General features: G+C 39.4%; 1 long non-coding RNA gene across 1 annotated transcript; it reads left to right on the top strand.

The window, feature by feature from the left end:
* LOC109848442 lies at nt 14781–17646 on the top strand. Its single transcript, XR_002248792.1, has 4 exons — nt 14781–15214; nt 15329–15466; nt 17111–17248; nt 17337–17646. It is a non-coding gene; the product is annotated as an uncharacterized LOC109848442 (long non-coding RNA).

Below are 18046 nucleotides of genomic sequence, written 5' to 3' on the forward strand. Positions count from 1 at the left end.
TGCCAATTAAAAACTAATTAATAAATTATTCTTACAAGATAGATATACAATATGTTACAAGCAAGAATAAGCAATATGAACAAATGAATATATCCTAGCAATGAGATACTATAAATATATGTGCAAGGATATATAACCAACACAAGGGTAAATAATCTAAGCTAGATAGTGGACAAACTAAATAGTGAGACAATGGCGAAATGAGCAATGAGCACAAATAAGAATAAACGTCAAGGCACACACAAACACAATCAAATGATCACGGAGTTCGGCCCTTCTGTCCTACGTCTCCGCTCCCCACTCCCGGGGAGAAATCCACTATCACAATCCGGTTTGGAAGCCGGAACTTCTACACACTCGGTTTCTAGCTAACCGAAAACTCTACAACTCACACTCTTACAAACCCACTCTACACCCTAACAAGTGTTGGACCTAGCCGTGTCTCCCTCAAGTGCTCGGTTACAACCTCTCCCTAGGTTCGTCAACCAATGCCACTCCTCTTGGGACGATCCCCGACTCTCACCACACACTCCTCTCGGTGTACAAGTGTATTACAAAGTGATCTCATGATTAAGCACAATACAAAGAATGATTGTTCTCTAATATGGATGAGAACACAATAAAAGCTCACACTCAATTGTTACAACTCTCACCAACCCAAATATACTATGTATGAAAATACAATAAGCTCAAGTGTGTGTGTGTGTAAACAATGAGTAAAGTCAAATCTAACTCAAATAGCAAATTAGCAATAATAAGAATACGAAAATCAATAATAATATTGCTAGAGAAAAGAGTTAGAAAACTTCTCTATAAACACAAAGAGAGGATGAGAAGATATTAAAGATGAACTCCTCAACAGATGATACAAACTCCTCTTTGTAACAGCAAACCCCAAAAACAAACTAAACAAACTTAAACTCTTTTAAAACTTGTTAAGAGTGGTGGTCTAGTGGTGGATTGTCCTTCTAACATATGCATATTCAAAGAAGCCTCCATTAGATCTTTTCTCTAAGGTTGTTAAACCAAAAACTGATATAGAGACCAAGCTCTGATACCAATTGTTGGACCCTAGAGGGGGGGTGATTAGGGTCAAGAGGCTCTAATATGCAATTAAAAATCAGCACAAGCAAACCACAAAACAGAAATGTGATAAAAGTAAGAGAGATAAGGTTAGGAGTTCGTTATCCTTGACGCGCGATGTGTTAACGAGGTTCGGCCCTCTGGCCTACGTCCCCGCTCCCCACTCTCGAGGAGAAATCCACTACACACCCGGTTTGGAAGCCGGAACTTCGTCTACACAGCGATCTCCATAGATCTCTCTCACTACACAGTTTGATCTCACAGATCACACTCCCTCACAGTAGATCTCCACAGATCTCACTCACACAGCAGAAGAAAGAAATGCAAGAACCTCTCTTTACACAGCCCTTATAGCAAAGAGAATGTATACTGAAGCTGGGAGGTGAATCACACTTGAAACAGAGAGAAAAACAGAGTTTTGAAAATTTACTCAGGAAACAGAAAAAGCTCTCTGGTTTTTCAAACGTTAGGGCTGAGGAAGAAGAAGAGGTCTGGGGGGCCAAGAGGCTTAGTAAATATATCCGCTAGTTGAGATTTGGTGTCAACAAATACTAGGGATACATCTTGTCGCTCTACATGATCGCGTAAGAAATGATGGCGTACATCAATATGTTTAGTTCTAGAATGCAAAACCGAATTTTTGGAAATATTTATAGCACTTGTGTTATCACAAAAGATTTTAATATTTTGAAAATTCAAATCATAGTCAACTAAACTTTGTTTCATCCATAAAACTTGAGCACAACATAAGCCGGCGGCAATGTATTCCGCTTCCGTAGTGGACAATGCAACACAATTTTGTTTCTTGGAAGCCCAAGAAACAAGGGAATTTCCTAAGAATTGGCATGTTCCACTAGTACTCTTGCGATCTACCTTACATCCGGCAAAGTCGGCATCACAAAAACCATATAAATCAAAAGAGGTGCTTCTTGGATAAAATAAGCCAAGGTTAAAAGTTCCATTAACATACTTAATGATTCTTTTAACCGCAATTAAATGAGACGCTTTGGGAGAGGCTTGAAAACGTGCACATGCACATACACTAAACATGATGTCGGGTCTACTAGCGGTGAGATAAAGAAGACTACCTATCATACCTCGGTATAGTTTTTGGTCCACATCTTCACCACTCTCATCCGCATCAAGCTTAACACTAGTACTCATGGGAGTAGGCGCATGCTTAGAATTCTCCAACTTGAATTTCTTCACCAATTCCTTCGCATACTTGCTTTGTGAAATGAAGATCCCATCCTTAGTTTGCTTGACTTGGAGCCCGAGAAAGAATGTAAGCTCTCCCATCATACTCATCTCAAAGTGATCCTGCATTACTTTAGAAAATTCCTTGCACAAGGATTCATTAGTAGCACCGAAAATGATGTCATCCACATATATTTGAACTAAAATGAAATCATTTTTCCTTTTTCTCACAAAAAGTGTGTTATCAATTGTTCCTTTTGAAAAACCATTTTCAATAAGAAAACTAGAGAGGCGAGCATACCAAGCCCTAGGAGCTTGTTTCAACCCATATAAAGCTTTTTGTACCCGGTAAACATGATTAGGAAAAGCATGATCTATAAAACCGGGGGGTTGCTCAACATACACTTCCTCTTCTATAAAGCCATTTAAGAAGGCACTTTTAACATCCATTTGAAAAAGTTTGAAATTTTTAAAGCTAGCAAATGCCAAAAACATCCTAATAGATTCCAACCTTGCAACCGGTGCAAAGGTTTCATCATAGTCTATGCCCTCCTCTTGATTGTATCCTTGGGCAACCAAACGAGCTTTATTTCTAGTTACAATGCCATGTTCATCAAGTTTGTTTCTAAAAACCCATTTTGTACCAATAACACTAGCATTGTTAGGTCTAGGAACTAACTTCCAAACTTCATTTCTTTGAAAATTGTTTAATTCTTCATGCATAGCCAAAACCCAAAACTCATCATTTAAAGCATCATTAACCTTTTTAGGTTCTAGTTGAGATAGAAATGCAACATTACCACATTCACTCAAGGCTTTTGAGCGAGTTATAACTCCTTTTGAAGGGCTCCCAATGATTTGTTCCTTTGGATGGTTTGATGTGAATTTCCAAGCTTTAGGTGGTTCAACTTGTTCTTGAGCATTGGTGCTATCTACATCCTTTTGAACTTCTATAGAGGGAGTGTCATTGATTTGCAACAAGTCCAATCCTCCCTCAATATCATCATCATCATCTTTCCTAGGCAACACAACTTGAGAGCCAACATTAGTCTCATCAAAAGTAACGTTTATAGACTCTTCAACAACGAGGCTTCGTTTATTGAAGACCCTATAAGCCTTACTTCGAGGTGCATAACCCAAGAAAATACCAACATCAATTTTGGAATCAAATTTATCATGGTGATCTTTTGTATTTAAAATAAAGCATTTGCAACCAAAGACACGAAAATAACCAATGAAAGGAGTTTTTCCATAATAAAGTTCATAAGGAGTTTTCTTAAGCTTTGGTCTAATCAAAACACGATTTAAAACATGGCAAGCCGTATTGACGGCTTCCGCCCAAAAATATTTTGGTAAATCAAATGAGTTTAACATAGTGCGTGCCATCTCTTGTATGGTACGATTTTTCCGTTCAACAACACCATTTTGTTGTGGTGTTCTAGGAGCGGAAAACATATGAGTTATACCATGATGAGCACAAAAATCATAGAAAAATTCATTTTGAAATTCACCACCATGATCACTTCTTATTTTAACAACTTTCAAATCCTTTTCATTTTCAATTCTTTTAACATGATTAGCAAATTCTTCAAAACAATCATTTTTCTTTGCAAGAAATATTGTCCATGTAAAACGAGAAAAATCATCAATAATCACAAAAACATAGTGTTTGCCTCCAAGAGAGGTAACACGCATAGGACCAAATAAATCAAGATGAAGTAATTGCAAGGGTTTAGAAGTCGATACCTCATGGATGGATTTGAAAGAAGATTTTGTTTGTTTACCTTTGGCACAATCCTCACAAATTGTATCTTTTATGAAGTGCAAGCTAGGTAGCCCTTTCACAAGATTCTTCTTAGACAATTTTGATATTAACTCCATATTTGCATGTCCAAGTCTCTTGTGCCAAATCCAAGGATTTTCATCAATTGCCGCAAGACACTTTACATCTTGATTCACTAACTCATTCATCTCAAAAATGTAAACATTAGACTTGCGATTTGCAATAAAAACAATTTTTCCATCCATACTAATGATGCATTTATCCGGTTTAAAAGAAATATCAAAACCTTTATCACTTAATTGGCTAATGCTAAGAAGATTATGATTCAAACCATTTACTAAATAAACATCTTCTATAATGGGTGAGGGTTTCTTACCAATAGAACCGATACCAATGATTTTACCTTTCTCACCACCACCGAAGGAGACATTGCCTCCTTCAATCCTTGATAGGGTTGCAAATAACTCTTTGTTGCCCGTCATATGATGTGAGCAACCACTATCAAGGTACCACATCTCCTTACGTCGTTGCCGTGACGTTCCCTACAAAAGAAGAAGATGAAGGTGTAGTAGCTTTAGGTACCCATGTCTTGGGTCCTTGGTGGTTAGTAGTTTTGGTACCTTTGGGTACCCATATCAAACCATAAAAATCTTCATTGTCTTTAATTCTACAATGAGTAGAAATGTGTCCATGTCTCATACAATAGGTGCATACAAAATTTCTTTTGTATGTACGAATGTTAGAACCATGAAACCTATTTCTACCATGGTGATTGTAGTTGGCATAAGCATGAGTGGGTCTAGTCCTACAACCCTCAATTTCTAATCTTTCAATCTTTGATCTTAATTGCTTATTCTCGAAATCGAGATCTCCTAGCAATTCATCTTTTAGAGCAAGAGAGGTTGTTAGTTGTTCTAGCTTAATATCACAAGAGGCATGCAATTTTTTGAAAGAAGAGTATTCTTTAGACATTCTTTTAAATTCAAAGTTCAACTCTTCTAAAGCCATAGCTATGTCACATTGCATATAAAAAGATTCACTTTCGGCCTCGGATATTACCTCATGTTCATTTGCCATGAAACAAACATTTGGGTCATGAAGAGCAAGTTTGGCTCCTTCTTCATCACTATCCGAGTCACTTGGTTCGGATTCTTCCCATCCGGCATACATAGCCTTCTTCTTCTTGTACTTCATGTACTTTTCTTTGAGCTTGGGGCAATCCTTAGCGATGTGACCCGGTTCATTGCACTCAAAACATTTACCTACACGAGAGGAAAACTTGTTGTTAGATCGAGGGTTAAATTTTTTGTTCATTTTTATAAGTCTAGAGATTCTTCTAGAGAGATGAGCCACTTCTCTAGAAAAATCGACTTCACTCTCCGACGATGAAGATGAGTTGTCACTAGCTCCTTTGAGAGCTATGGTCTTCAACTTTGGTGACGGCTCCTCAACTTCTCGTGATGGCACTTCCTCCTTCTCCTTCCCCTTGAGCTTCTTCTCATGCACTTTGAGCTTTCCGATAAGGCTATCAAGAGCTAAGGTAGTGAGGTCATGAGCTTCCTCAATGGCCGTAGCCTTGGGCTCCCATGCCGGAGTCAATGAGCGAAGTATCTTGTAGTTCATCTCTTGAATGGATAATTGCTTATCTAGACCATGTAATTCATTGATGATATTAGTAAAACGGGAAAACATAGCATCAATGGATTCATTAGGAAGCATTTTAAATAGCTCATAATCATGCATGAGTCCACTAATCTTAGATTCCTTAACTTGGGGTGTTCCTTCATGTGTGACACATAATTTTTGCCAAATTTCGTATGCGGTTGCACACGTGGAAACCCTATTGTATTCATTGGGGGAAAGACCATAGATTAAGGCGTTCATGGCCTTAGCATTTAGATTGGCAAGGTGCCTTTCATCATCGGACATGTTCTCAACTTTGGACTTCTTTACATATTTCTTTTCTATAAGCCCTAGGATGTCAAGATCAATGCAACGAAGGTAAATTCTCATCCTAGCCTTCCAATAAGCAAAATTTGCCCCTGTGAAGAGAGGTGGTCTAGTGGTGGATTGTCCTTCTAACATATGCATATTCAAAGAAGCCTCCATTAGATCTTTTCTCTAAGGTTGTTAAACCAAAAACTGATATAGAGACCAAGCTCTGATACCAATTGTTGGACCCTAGAGGGGGGGTGATTAGGGTCAAGAGGCTCTGATACCAATTGTTGCACCCTAGAGGGGGGGTGATTAGGGTCAAGAGGCTCTAATATGCAATTAAAAATCAGCACAAGCAAACCACAAAACAGAAATGCGATAAAAGTAAGAGAGATAAGGTTAGGAGTTCGTTATCCTTGACGCGCGATGTGTTAACGAGGTTCGGCCCTCTGGCCTACGTCCCCGCTCCCCACTCTCGAGGAGAAATCCACTACACACCCGGTTTGGAAGCCAAAACTTCGTCTACACAGCGATCTCCACAGATCTCTCTCACTACACAGTTTGATCTCACAGATCACACTCCCTCACAGTAGATCTCCACAGATCTCACTCACACAGCAGAAGAAAGAAATGCAAGAACCTCTCTTTACACAGCCCTTATAGCAAAGAGAATGTATACTGAAGCTGGGAGGTGAATCACACTTGAAACAGAGAGAAAAACAGAGTTTTGAAAATTTACTCAGGAAACATAAAAAGCTCTCTGGTTTTTCAAACGTTGGGGGCTTACAAGAAGAAGAGGTCTGGAGGGTTTATATAGAAAAGTTTAAATCATTTTAAAACAAAAACAAATCTTCCCAAATGAGATAATAATCTCTTCTTCAGACCCTCATCACAGACTGTGCCAAACACTAACAAGTGAAAGCACAGTAAACGATGTAAATGACCGTTTAAAAAAGTCACGGCTGACCAGAGGCAAAAATCGGTTGACCGAAGGAAATTTCGGTCGACCGAAAAATGCCTTCGGTCGACCGACCGAAAAATTCGGTCGACCGCGAGCAGCTAAGGAAATTTGGTAAAACACGCAGAGACTCATCGGTCGACCGGCACGGTCGACCGATTAAAGATTGAAAATTCGGTCGACCGTACCGGTCGAGTCATAGGATCGGTCGACCGGACCGGGCGACCGATTTCTGATATTTTCTGAAATCTGATTTTTGACCAACTTGAAATATTTGCAAAATATTTATTTGACCTCTGAAAATTCTGAAACTTTGTAAAATGTTTTTAATACTAAAAACAAACTGCTTGGAAAAAGAATTTTGCAGATAGGTACTCAAACTTGTGAAAAATAGTATTTTGTGAAAAACGCTTAAAAGCACAAGTTTAAAAACGTGTGTGTGATTCCCAATAGCTTCAAGTAAACTCAGTAACTCTTTGCCTACATTCTAGCACTAGAGAGAAAAACAAAAGAAAGCTAATATCCTCATATAGAGAGCAATATACTTGAGCTTTGATATAGCTTGAATCGGATGAAGCTTTTGATCGAATTTGTCGTTCTTGAAATAACGTTGCTTCATCTCTTGGCCTCCTCCTCCTTTGGATATCTTCGTTGTAGCATATATTCCATCCATCCTCCATTAATGGCACTAACGAGCTTGACAAATGAGTTTACTACATTTACACTCAATAAGCCATTAGTACCGATAATGGTGGTTGTAAGAACATCATCAAAACATAAGGGCTAACAATCTCCCCCTTTTTGATGATGACAACCAACCATTATATAAAGAAAACAAACAGAACTGGCTACAGTTGAACGCGACGGTCGACCGTGAGAACTTACAGACTGACGGTCGACCACCACGGTCGACCGTAAAAGTTTCTGCTGACTTCTTAGGAAAAAAACATGGGCGTGATCGACCGTGGCGGTCGACCGCGAACTGATATATGAAATTTCAGGTTTTGAAAACAGTTTGCTGATTTTAAAACACTGTTTAAAAATATCAAATAAATTCCAAAAATTATGAAACTTTGGAAAATAATTATAGACATGATAATACACTTGCTACAAAAATTGGTTTTCTGAAAGAACTTCCCAAATGAGAAATATCATCATTTTGCAAAATAGTCCAAAACACAAAAATGTAAACATATGAATTTTGACATTTAGGCTAAACCATGTTTTGAAACTTTGCACAATAATTATGTAGACTTAATAAAATATGTATATGATTATTGTTAAGTCCAAAAACTAAGAATACAATATTTTTATAAATACAATAGAAAATGAAATATATGAGTATGTATATGAAAATATATTTGTTTCATATCTAAGTAGTTAAACCAAATCACAATAATAAATATGAAATATGTAATTTCATATTTATAAACATAAAAACCAAAACTTGTGTTGTATATATATATGACTACATATATATACAAGGAAACCAATAAAATGTGTGTGTATATGATATTGAGCTTAGAGTATCTAACACACATAATATAAAACATAAACTAGATTACCCAAGCACTAACACACATAATATAAAACATAAACTAGATTACCCAAGCCGATCTTGATCTTCAATAAGCTTGACTTTGTATAATATGCGGGTGAAGCTGAACTTGGATCTTGAACTTGAATTGCATAAGCTTCACTTCACAATTCCGCCAACCTCCATTTGATATCGTCGTTAAAGCGCTATTCCATCCATCCTCCAACATATTGTTTGCCTAGAATAAATATAAAATACAAATACTAGACAAACAGTATTAGATGTAAATTGTTTGTAAATCATCATCAAAACAAGAAGGCCAACAAACCTGGTTGGCGACGAGCTCCTCCAGTGAGCTTTAGGCGACCTCGATGAAGCTCAGGCGAGCTCGAAGAAGATCCGCAGGCGAGGTCCTGTCAGGCGAGCGCGAGGAGCTTCACTCAGGCGAGTTTGGTTGTAGACGAACTCGAGCTCGAAAGGACTTACAAGCGAGCTTGGAGTTGGGACGAAGGTGAGATCGAGTGCTCTCTTCACAAGCAAGTTTAGGCACTCGGTTGAGTGCGGGATAGGCTACCAACAACCCACTTAGGGTTTCCCTATTTAAAGGAATCTAGAGCCCAAGCCCTATGTGCGCCGATCCTCTCTCTTCTTCGTGATCTCTCTCTCTGGCGGCTGCCTCCTCTTCTTCGTTCTTTCTCCAGCGTCCAAGCAGTGTATTTTTTGGGTGAGGTTGAGAATTTAAAAAGGGGAATTAAGAATGGGATTAGAGAGAGAGAGAGAGAGAGAGAGAGAGAGAGAGTGTGTGTGTGTTCCTGTAGCATTTATTGAGGAGAGAGAGGAGAGTTTTTCTTGTTGGAAAAACTCGCGCCCTTATTTAAACAACAGATAGTTCTTTTTCTATTAGTTCCCTTTTGAGAGATCTCAAGTTGAGATCCACTCTTTTACAAGCTTTGTAATCTTCTTTAATATAAAAGAAATTATTTGTGTGGCTCCCGAGGATGTAGGCAAATTATCGAACCTCGTTAAAACTTGGTGTTCTCTGTTCTTGCCATTATTTTGAATTTGTTGTGATTTCTTTTTTTTTATTGCTTAACACAAGATCCAGTAGGGCAAATTCCGCAGAACAGATGTCACAGCGTATCTGATATTTTCCTAACAACTGGTATCAGAGCCCTTGTTCACATCTGTGTGTGTAAGAAATGGCAGAAGAAGGCAAATCAAAAATTGAGAAGTTTGACGGATCAGACTTCGCCTACTAGAAGTCACAGATGGAGGACTATCTGTACCAGAAGGATCTTTACTGTCCGTTGATGGGTAAAACAAGAGGAAATAATAAAGAAGAATCCGACGAGGACTAGGAAATATTAGATCGAAAAGCCCTGTGGCAGGTCCGATTGGCCCTCGCCAAATCTGTAGCACACAATATATTAAAGGAGAAGACGACAATGAGGCTTATGAAAGCGCTCGCAACGAAGTACGAGCAACCGTCAGCTGCAAATAATGTGCATCTCGTCAAGACGCTATTCAACCTCAAGATGGCAGAAGGATGTTCCTTCACGATGCATCTCAGTGAGTTCAACATGATTGTTAATCAACTTATCTCAGTCGACATTAAATTTGATGACATAGTGCAGGCCCTATTGATACTATCGCAGTTACCGGATAGTTAGGCAGGTTGCGTAACGCAGGAAAAGAGAAGTTGAAGCTGAAGGAGGTGGTAGCTATGATTCTATCTGAGGAGGTTAGAAGAAAATCGAATGAATTAGAAGGTTCAGGTTTAGCCCTAAGTCTCGACCAGAGAGGCAGAAGCCATAATAGAGGGAACCAAAATAGAAATTGATCGAAGTCGAAGAAGAAAAGATCGAACTCGAAGGTGAGATCTATCAAGGGGAAATGTTAGAACTGCAGCTAGGAGGGTCACATGTCTTCTACCTGTAAAGCACCGATGAAAAATGAGCAGGAGGCTCATATTGTGCAAGATGCGCTGATTCTCTCTATGGATAGCGATTCCGATTCATGGGTTATTGATTCGGGAGCCTTATTCAACGCCACTGCTAATAGAAGGCTATTTTAGAACTATGTAGCAGGGGACTTTGGGAAAGTATACTTGGGGGATAATAAACCCTGTAGTGTCATTGGAAGGGGCGACGTGCAAATACAGTTGAAGGGCTCTAAGTGGTCTCTGAAGAATAACAGACACATACCGAAGTTGAAGAGGAATCTTATTTCGGTAGGTAAGCTTGGAGCAGAAGGCTATGTTATAATTCACCGGAGATTCGTGAAAAATCTCCAATGGTATAATGGTGGTTGCCCGAGGCAACAAGACCGGTACCCTCTACCTAACTTCACACGCGAGTGACACCCTCGCGATTATTGCAGGCAAGGAGAATACAGATCTATGGCATAATAGGCTGGGACACATGAGTGAGAAGGGTATGAAGATTCTATACTCAGAAGGGAAGCTAACCGGCATCGATTCGGTGGAAGTCGGTGTTTGTGAAGACTGCATCTTCGGGAAGCAAAAAAGAGTTAGTTTTCTGAAGGGTGGAAGACTACCTAAAGCTCACAAGCTAGAGCTTATTCATACAGATGTATGTGATCCAGCTAGTGTGTCTTCTCTTGGCGGTTCAGCACTCGAGGAAGGTGTGGGTATACTTCATGAAGCACAAGTCAGAGGTGTTCAACATCTTCAAGAAGTGGAAAGCCATGGTGGAGAATGAGACAGATCTGAAAGTGAAGTGTCTGAGATCAGACAATGATGGAGAATATGAATTGGAGGAGTTCAAAAAGTTCTGTACTCTGAACGGGATTCGTTTGGAGAGGACTACTCCAGGGACGCCACAACAGAATGACATAGCAGAAAGGATGAACAGAACGCTGACAGAGCGTGCGAGGAGCAAGCGTCTACATGTAGGTCTACCTAAAACTTTTGGGCGGATGCGGTGCATACAGCAGCGTACCTGATAAATCACGGACCATCAGTTCCATTGGACTTTGGGATTCCGGAAGAGGTTTGGAGTGGTAAGAAGGTTAATCTCTCACACTTGAGAGTCTTTAGGTGCGTGGCATATGCCCACATCAGTGACCATGTCAGAGACAAGCTGGAAGCTAAGTCACTGAAGTGTACATTCATTGAATACAGTATTAATGAGTTCGGGTATCGTCTTTGGGATGAGAAGAACAAGAAGATCATCAGAAGCCGAGACGTCATATTCAATGAGGAAATGATGTACAAGGACAGGGACAATGCCAATACGGGCCAAAGCAGTGGGAGCAGCACTACGGATGCGGGCGCATCTGAGTACATGAATTTGGAAGAACTTCTAGATGGGGGAGACAATATCAATTGTGACCAAAGAACGGAGGAGACTCCAGGTGCAGAACCGACTACCCAGGGCGAGGAGCTTAGGAGGTCCTCCAGGATACCCAAACCGAATTCCAGGTATCTCTTGTTACTAGATTACCTACTTTTGACAAATAGCGGAGAATCAGAATGCTATGAGGAGGCTATACAAGTGAGCAAATCTCAGCAGTGAGAGCATGCAATGCAAGAAGAGATAGTTTCTCTCCACTCGAACGAGACATGGGTGTTAGCCTAGCTACATGTATAGAAGAAGACCTTACATAACAAGTGGGTTTACCGAGTCAAGAATGAGAGTGATGGAAGGAAGAGATACAAGGCCAGATTAGTCGTGAAGGGGTTTTAACAGCGGGAAGGAGTGGATTATACGGAGATATTTTCTCCCGTTGTGAAGCTCACAACCATCAGGGTGGTGTTGAGCTTGGTAGCTGCTGAAAATCTCTACCTTGAGCAGTTAGATGTGAAGACTGCCTTTCTTCATGGTGACTTGGATGAAAAAATCTACATGAAGCAGCCTATTGGTTTCATTGAGGAAGGAAAGGAAGAGATGGTGTGTAGGCTCAAGAAGAGCTTATACGGATTGAAACAGGCTCCACGACAGCGGTATAAGAAGTTTGATAACTCCATACAGAGCAATGGCTATGGAAAATGCAATTCAGATCATTGTTGTTACTTCAAGAGGTTCGGGTCCAGCTATATCGTGTTATTGCTGTATGTTGATGAGATGTTAGTTGCAGGATCGTGTTTACAGGAGATAAACAAGCTGAAGAAGCAGTTAGCAAAGGAGTTTGCCATGAAAGATTTGGGTGCAGCAAAGCAGATTCTTAGGATGCAGATCAGCCGAGATGCGGCTGAGGGGACGTTGAAGTTAAGCCAGTCTGAATACATTAAGAAAGTACTTCAGAGATTCAACATGCAGAATGCTAAGGTCGTTAGCACGTCCCTTAGAAGCCAGTTCAAGTTGTCTGTTGAACAATCGCCCAAGACTGATGCATAGAAAGAGCACATGCGGAAGATGTCGTATTCATCAGCCATTAGTAGTATGATGTACACAATGGTTTGCACGAGGCCAGATATTGCCCATGCAGTGGGAGTTGTGAGCAGGTTTGCAAGCAACCCAAGGAAGCAGCATTGAGAGGTCGTGAAGTGGATATTGCGATATCTGAGAGGGACTACAAATATGCCACCGTGTTTCGGGAGAAAGGAATTGGTACTGTAGGGATACATTGATGCAGATTTTGCCGGTGATCATGATACGAGACGAAGCACCACGGGGTATGTTTATACCTTAGGGTCGACAGCAGTGAGCTGGGTCTCACGTTTGCAGAAGATTGTGACGTTATCCACAACTGAGGCAGAGTATGTCGCAGTGACCGAGGCGAGCAAGGAAATGATTTGGTTAATCGGGTGCCTGGAAGAGTTGGGTCTGAAGCGGAGGAACGAAGTTCTTTATTGTGATAGCCAGAGTGCTATACACCTTGTCAAGAACCCAATGTTTCATGCCAGAATGAAGCACATCGAGTTATGTTACCACTTCATACGCTCGATGATTGAGAACGGGAAGTTACAGTTGGAGAAGATTTTAGGGAGCCAAAATCATGTCGATATGTTAACTAAAGCAGTGACCATTCAGAAACTAGAGTTGTGCGCAACTTCAGTTAGCCTTCATATGTAAAGATGAGGGCGGAGCCACACAATGAGAATATAATTATTAAGAGAGCTTGCTGATAGCGGTTTGGTCTCCAAGTGGGAGATTGTTGGAAATTGGGGTGTAGCCCAAACCTGGTTGGCGATGAGCTCCTCCGACGAGCTTTAGGCGACCCCGATGAAGCTCAGGCAAGCTCAAAAAGATCCGCAGGCGAGGTCCAAGCGAGCGCAAGGAGCTTCACTCAGGCGAGTTTGGTTGCAGACGGACTCGAGCTCGAAAGGACTTACAGGCGAGCTTGGAGTTGGGACGAAGACGAGATCGAGCGGTCGCTTCACAGGCGAGTTTGGGCGCTCGGTTGAGTGTGGGACAGGCTATCGACAGCCTACTTAGGGTTTCCCTATTTAAAGGAATCCAGAGCCCAAGCCCTATGTGTGCTGATCCTCTCTCTTCTTCGCGATCTCTCTCTGGCGGCTGCCTCCTCTTCTTCGTTCTTTCTCCAGCGTCCAAGCAGAGTCTTTTTTGGGTGAGGTTGAGAATTTAAAAAGGGGAATTAAGAAGGGGATTAGAGAGAGAGTTCTTGTAGCATTTATTGAGGAGAGAGAGGAGAGTTTTTCTTGTTGGAAAAACTCGCGCCCTTATTTGAACAACAGATAGTTCTTTTTTGTTGGTTCCCTTTTGGGAGATCTCAAGTTGAGATCTACTCTTTTACAAGCTTTGTAATCTTCTTTAATATAAAGAAAATTATTTGTGTGGCTCCCGAGGACGTAGGCAAGTTGCCGAACCTCGTTAAAACTCGATGTTCTCTGTTCTTGCCATTATTTTGAATTTGTTGTGATTTTTTTTTCATTGCTTAACACAAGATCCGGTAGGGCAAATTTCGCAGAACGGGTATCAGAGCGTATCTGATATTTTCCTAACAACTTACTGGTAGGTAGAAGGACACGGTGGACATTTGCTATTATTTTCCTAATTCTATACCGCCTTTATAATAACAAGTTGATAAACATGATATAGATATTACATGTGTTAATATCAAGTTAAACCAAACAAATTTCTAAATATTTAACTCACTATAATCTCCTAGATTGTTATAATGCAAGGATAAAACACTACCACATACCTTACATAAAGGAACGGTTTTGTGGTGTCGGTTATTAACCGTCGCGTTAGGAATCAAGGGGAGCGGTTTCGGTGCGGTTTCTACTGTTGCGCTTGGCTTAAGGGAATGGTTTGACAAGACCGCTTCGATAGGCTTGAATCTATTTCAAGCACTTAATCCTTGCCCTCAAGTTTTCATGTGCGCCCAACTTTTTAACTTTTATTTCTTAAATCTCAAACTCGCAAATCGCGGTTAGGGCTTTGGCTAGGGCATACAAGCTCCCAAAATTTCCTCACCCAAATTCATTCAGCCACCATAAATCCTGAAGAATCCCCTAAATCCTATGCACCCTCAAGCCCTAAAACTCTCTCCCCTCTCAGCAAAAACCCTAAGTCAGTTCATTCTCCTATCTCTTCTCTCACTCAAGCGCTCTGTCCATCAATCTTCTCCTCCCTCCGGTCAACCGCCAGCAAACGCCGCCTCCTCTTCCTCACTGACCGCCAGCTAATGGTTCGATTTGAAGGAAGATCATGATCAGTCGTCTTCATTTTGATCAAAGAAGGAGGAGATTAGGATCAATTGCTTAAGGTTTAACAGATTTATCCATATCAAGGTATTTTTCTTGCGCACCAGGTGTTTGATTTTGTTAATTATTTCTCTTAGGTTTTGATTTTTGATGCAAGTCATCCTTTTGTTGTTTTGATGTTGATTTTTGTGGAAATTGTAGTTATTTGAGGATTCCTTTGGATGTGATTCCACCAAATTCTAGGGCTAAAAATTATATGGTGCTTAGGTATTACAATTTCAAAAGTTCGCCATCATGCAGATCCCACCACCAAACGCCACAAGGTCAACAACCCTTGAGGTACTATTTTGATGTAGCATTTTATTTAATTCTTGACTGGGTATGAATTTATAGCATTCATCCTAGTAAAGGAGCAAACCTACACAGTTTTTTTTTTTAAATTGTCCTGACTAATTTATATTTCGTATTAAATTGTCTCAATTTTTTAGAACTGCATAGGTCTTGTATTATTTTGGTTGATGAATATGATGAAATTGTTATTTTAGATAAGTTGACTTTCTCTGAATTTTCATTTCACCCAATTAATAAAAAATACGAGGACATTGAATTATTTATTGTGACAAACACCAATTTCAAGTTCTTGTTAGTGAGATTTGGTTGCAAGAATTTTGTTCAATTGGTGGAAAGAGAGGGAACTTCGGTGAGAATTAGAAGTGAAAATGGACAATATCTCATCATTTGAAAAAAGACATGATTCTTTCATCCCCTCAGTTTATCAGGGAGGAGGACCATATAATTTAACGACTACTATTGTTCAGCCTTATGGAAAGTCATATGTAGTCTCATTCTTCCTATGTCATTACTCTTTTTTACCTTTCGATAGATAATTTTAGTGAAATATGAGTTTCTTGTTTTGTACAACTGTCATTATTCTTGGTTATCTTTCTGTACTCCGCTCATACGATGTCAATTCAATGCATACCAAACTTTCCTCACGACCTTGTAGGTTGCTATTGACCCCCCGATCTAATTTCAGGGTCATGTTGAGACCTGTATCAAAAAATAGTTGCTCTTCAGAATTTGAATCCTCATAATATTTGACCATATAATTTAACGACTACTTTCAATGTATTAATTGTGTCATAGCAACTTAGTTTTTGGTCATGTATCTTTATTTGTCAGCTTATTGATGTGCTCATGCTGCAAATGCAAGTTTTTACCTTTATGCATGTTTCTGATGTATATTTAGTTTTTTTTCTGCACATTTTGAGTAGTTTTTACTATATCACATACTCTTGATAGTTATACAAAGCAGTCATTATTGCCTTCTTATTGTTGGTACACATTCATTTTAGCTGATTCTTTAAAGGGTTTCTGTTGCAGCCTTAAACACACGATTCTCTTGTAACATTACTATTGCAACTCATGTAAATCTGAACCTCAGGATATTTTGTATTAAACACTTAAAATCGTTACTTCGTTTTAGTAAGCTGTTGATGAGAAACATCTGGCTTCTATTTTTATCTTGAACTTAAATTATTGTTTTGGACCATGGAACTTCGCTTCTATATACGCATATGCTACTTCTGTATCTGCGAGTCCTATATTGTTGATGGTTTTCTAGTTATAGTTTATACTATAAATAGTAGCATGTATACCACCAAAATGGGATCAGGTATAACCTTAATTTATTATATCAATTTTATGCAATTACTATTGTTCCAAATACTTTCTCTTATAAAAAAGTCCCTGGTAAGAAATGGTTTGTTTGAACTTAATTCCTGTGAGATCATGATGGATGGTGCATAATTTGTTGAGTCTGATGTCCAATTATGATATGTTTTTGTAAAAGGACAAAAATCCATTGTTCGAGTACAGCAGGTCTTTGTGCTATGAACTTTTTTAGCATGTTATTTGTGATCCATTCAGAATATTTTCTACATGGTAGCTTTTAATATAATCTGATATCATTTACATGATCAGGTGTTTAAAAGAATCCTCAAAGCATATGCAACAAAACTTTATTCTCGATTACCCAAGGGGGGTTCAGGGCTAGTTGCAGCTGCTACTGGTACAAATGGGCAAATCAATGTTATATAAGCACTCTTTTACTTGTTGCTTGTAAGTAACAATTCTTTTTGAAATTCTCTGATTTTGTTATGTAAGTTTACACTTATATTAATAAATCAATTACTTCCCTAAATTGCAGGTTCCTAGTGAGTATTGGACAGGTTCCTAGTGAAATTGGCGAAATTGGCGATTGAGGCTGACAGGTTCCTAGTGAGTATTTGACATTGAGGCACAAGTTTTTGGAAACAAATAGAGAATATAAAGTCTTTGACCAAGAAGTTTCATTTTTTGTAATCAAATGTTGATGTTGTTTGAATATTAGTTCGGTACGATATTTTCTGAGCTGAAATGTTGGTAATGTGGATTTTATACTTTGTAGTTTTTATACTATACCGATGTATGTTGACACTTATCATTATAGTTGATTATGCTCAACATTTTCACTTTGATATTGTGTATTTAAATTTGACTTGGGCCATGTTCTTAAAAAGATTGTACATGTAATTAAATACTATATGATTTTGCCGTAGGGAACCAAGAACAACTCAATCGGAGCCGTTGCAATAGCTCAATCAAAAACACTGCAATAGCTCGATCAAAACTGTTGCGATAGGTTAATCCAAACCGTTGCGTTAGGTCTTTTAAAACTGTTGTAATAGCTAAAAAAACCGCTGCAGTAGCTTGAAAACCGTCGCAATAGCTCAATCAAAACCGCTGCAATAGCTTAAAACCGTCGCAATAGCTCAATCAAAACTGTTGCAATGGCTTAAAAACCGCTTGCCTTTTAAAACCGTTGCGTTAAATGCGGGGGCAACGGTTCAAAAAACCGTCACAATAGAGTTCAAAACC

The sequence above is a fragment of the Asparagus officinalis genome, chromosome 7 (genome assembly GCF_001876935.1).
Source record: "Asparagus officinalis chromosome 7, Aspof.V1, whole genome shotgun sequence".
Lineage (NCBI taxonomy): Eukaryota > Viridiplantae > Streptophyta > Magnoliopsida > Asparagales > Asparagaceae > Asparagus > Asparagus officinalis.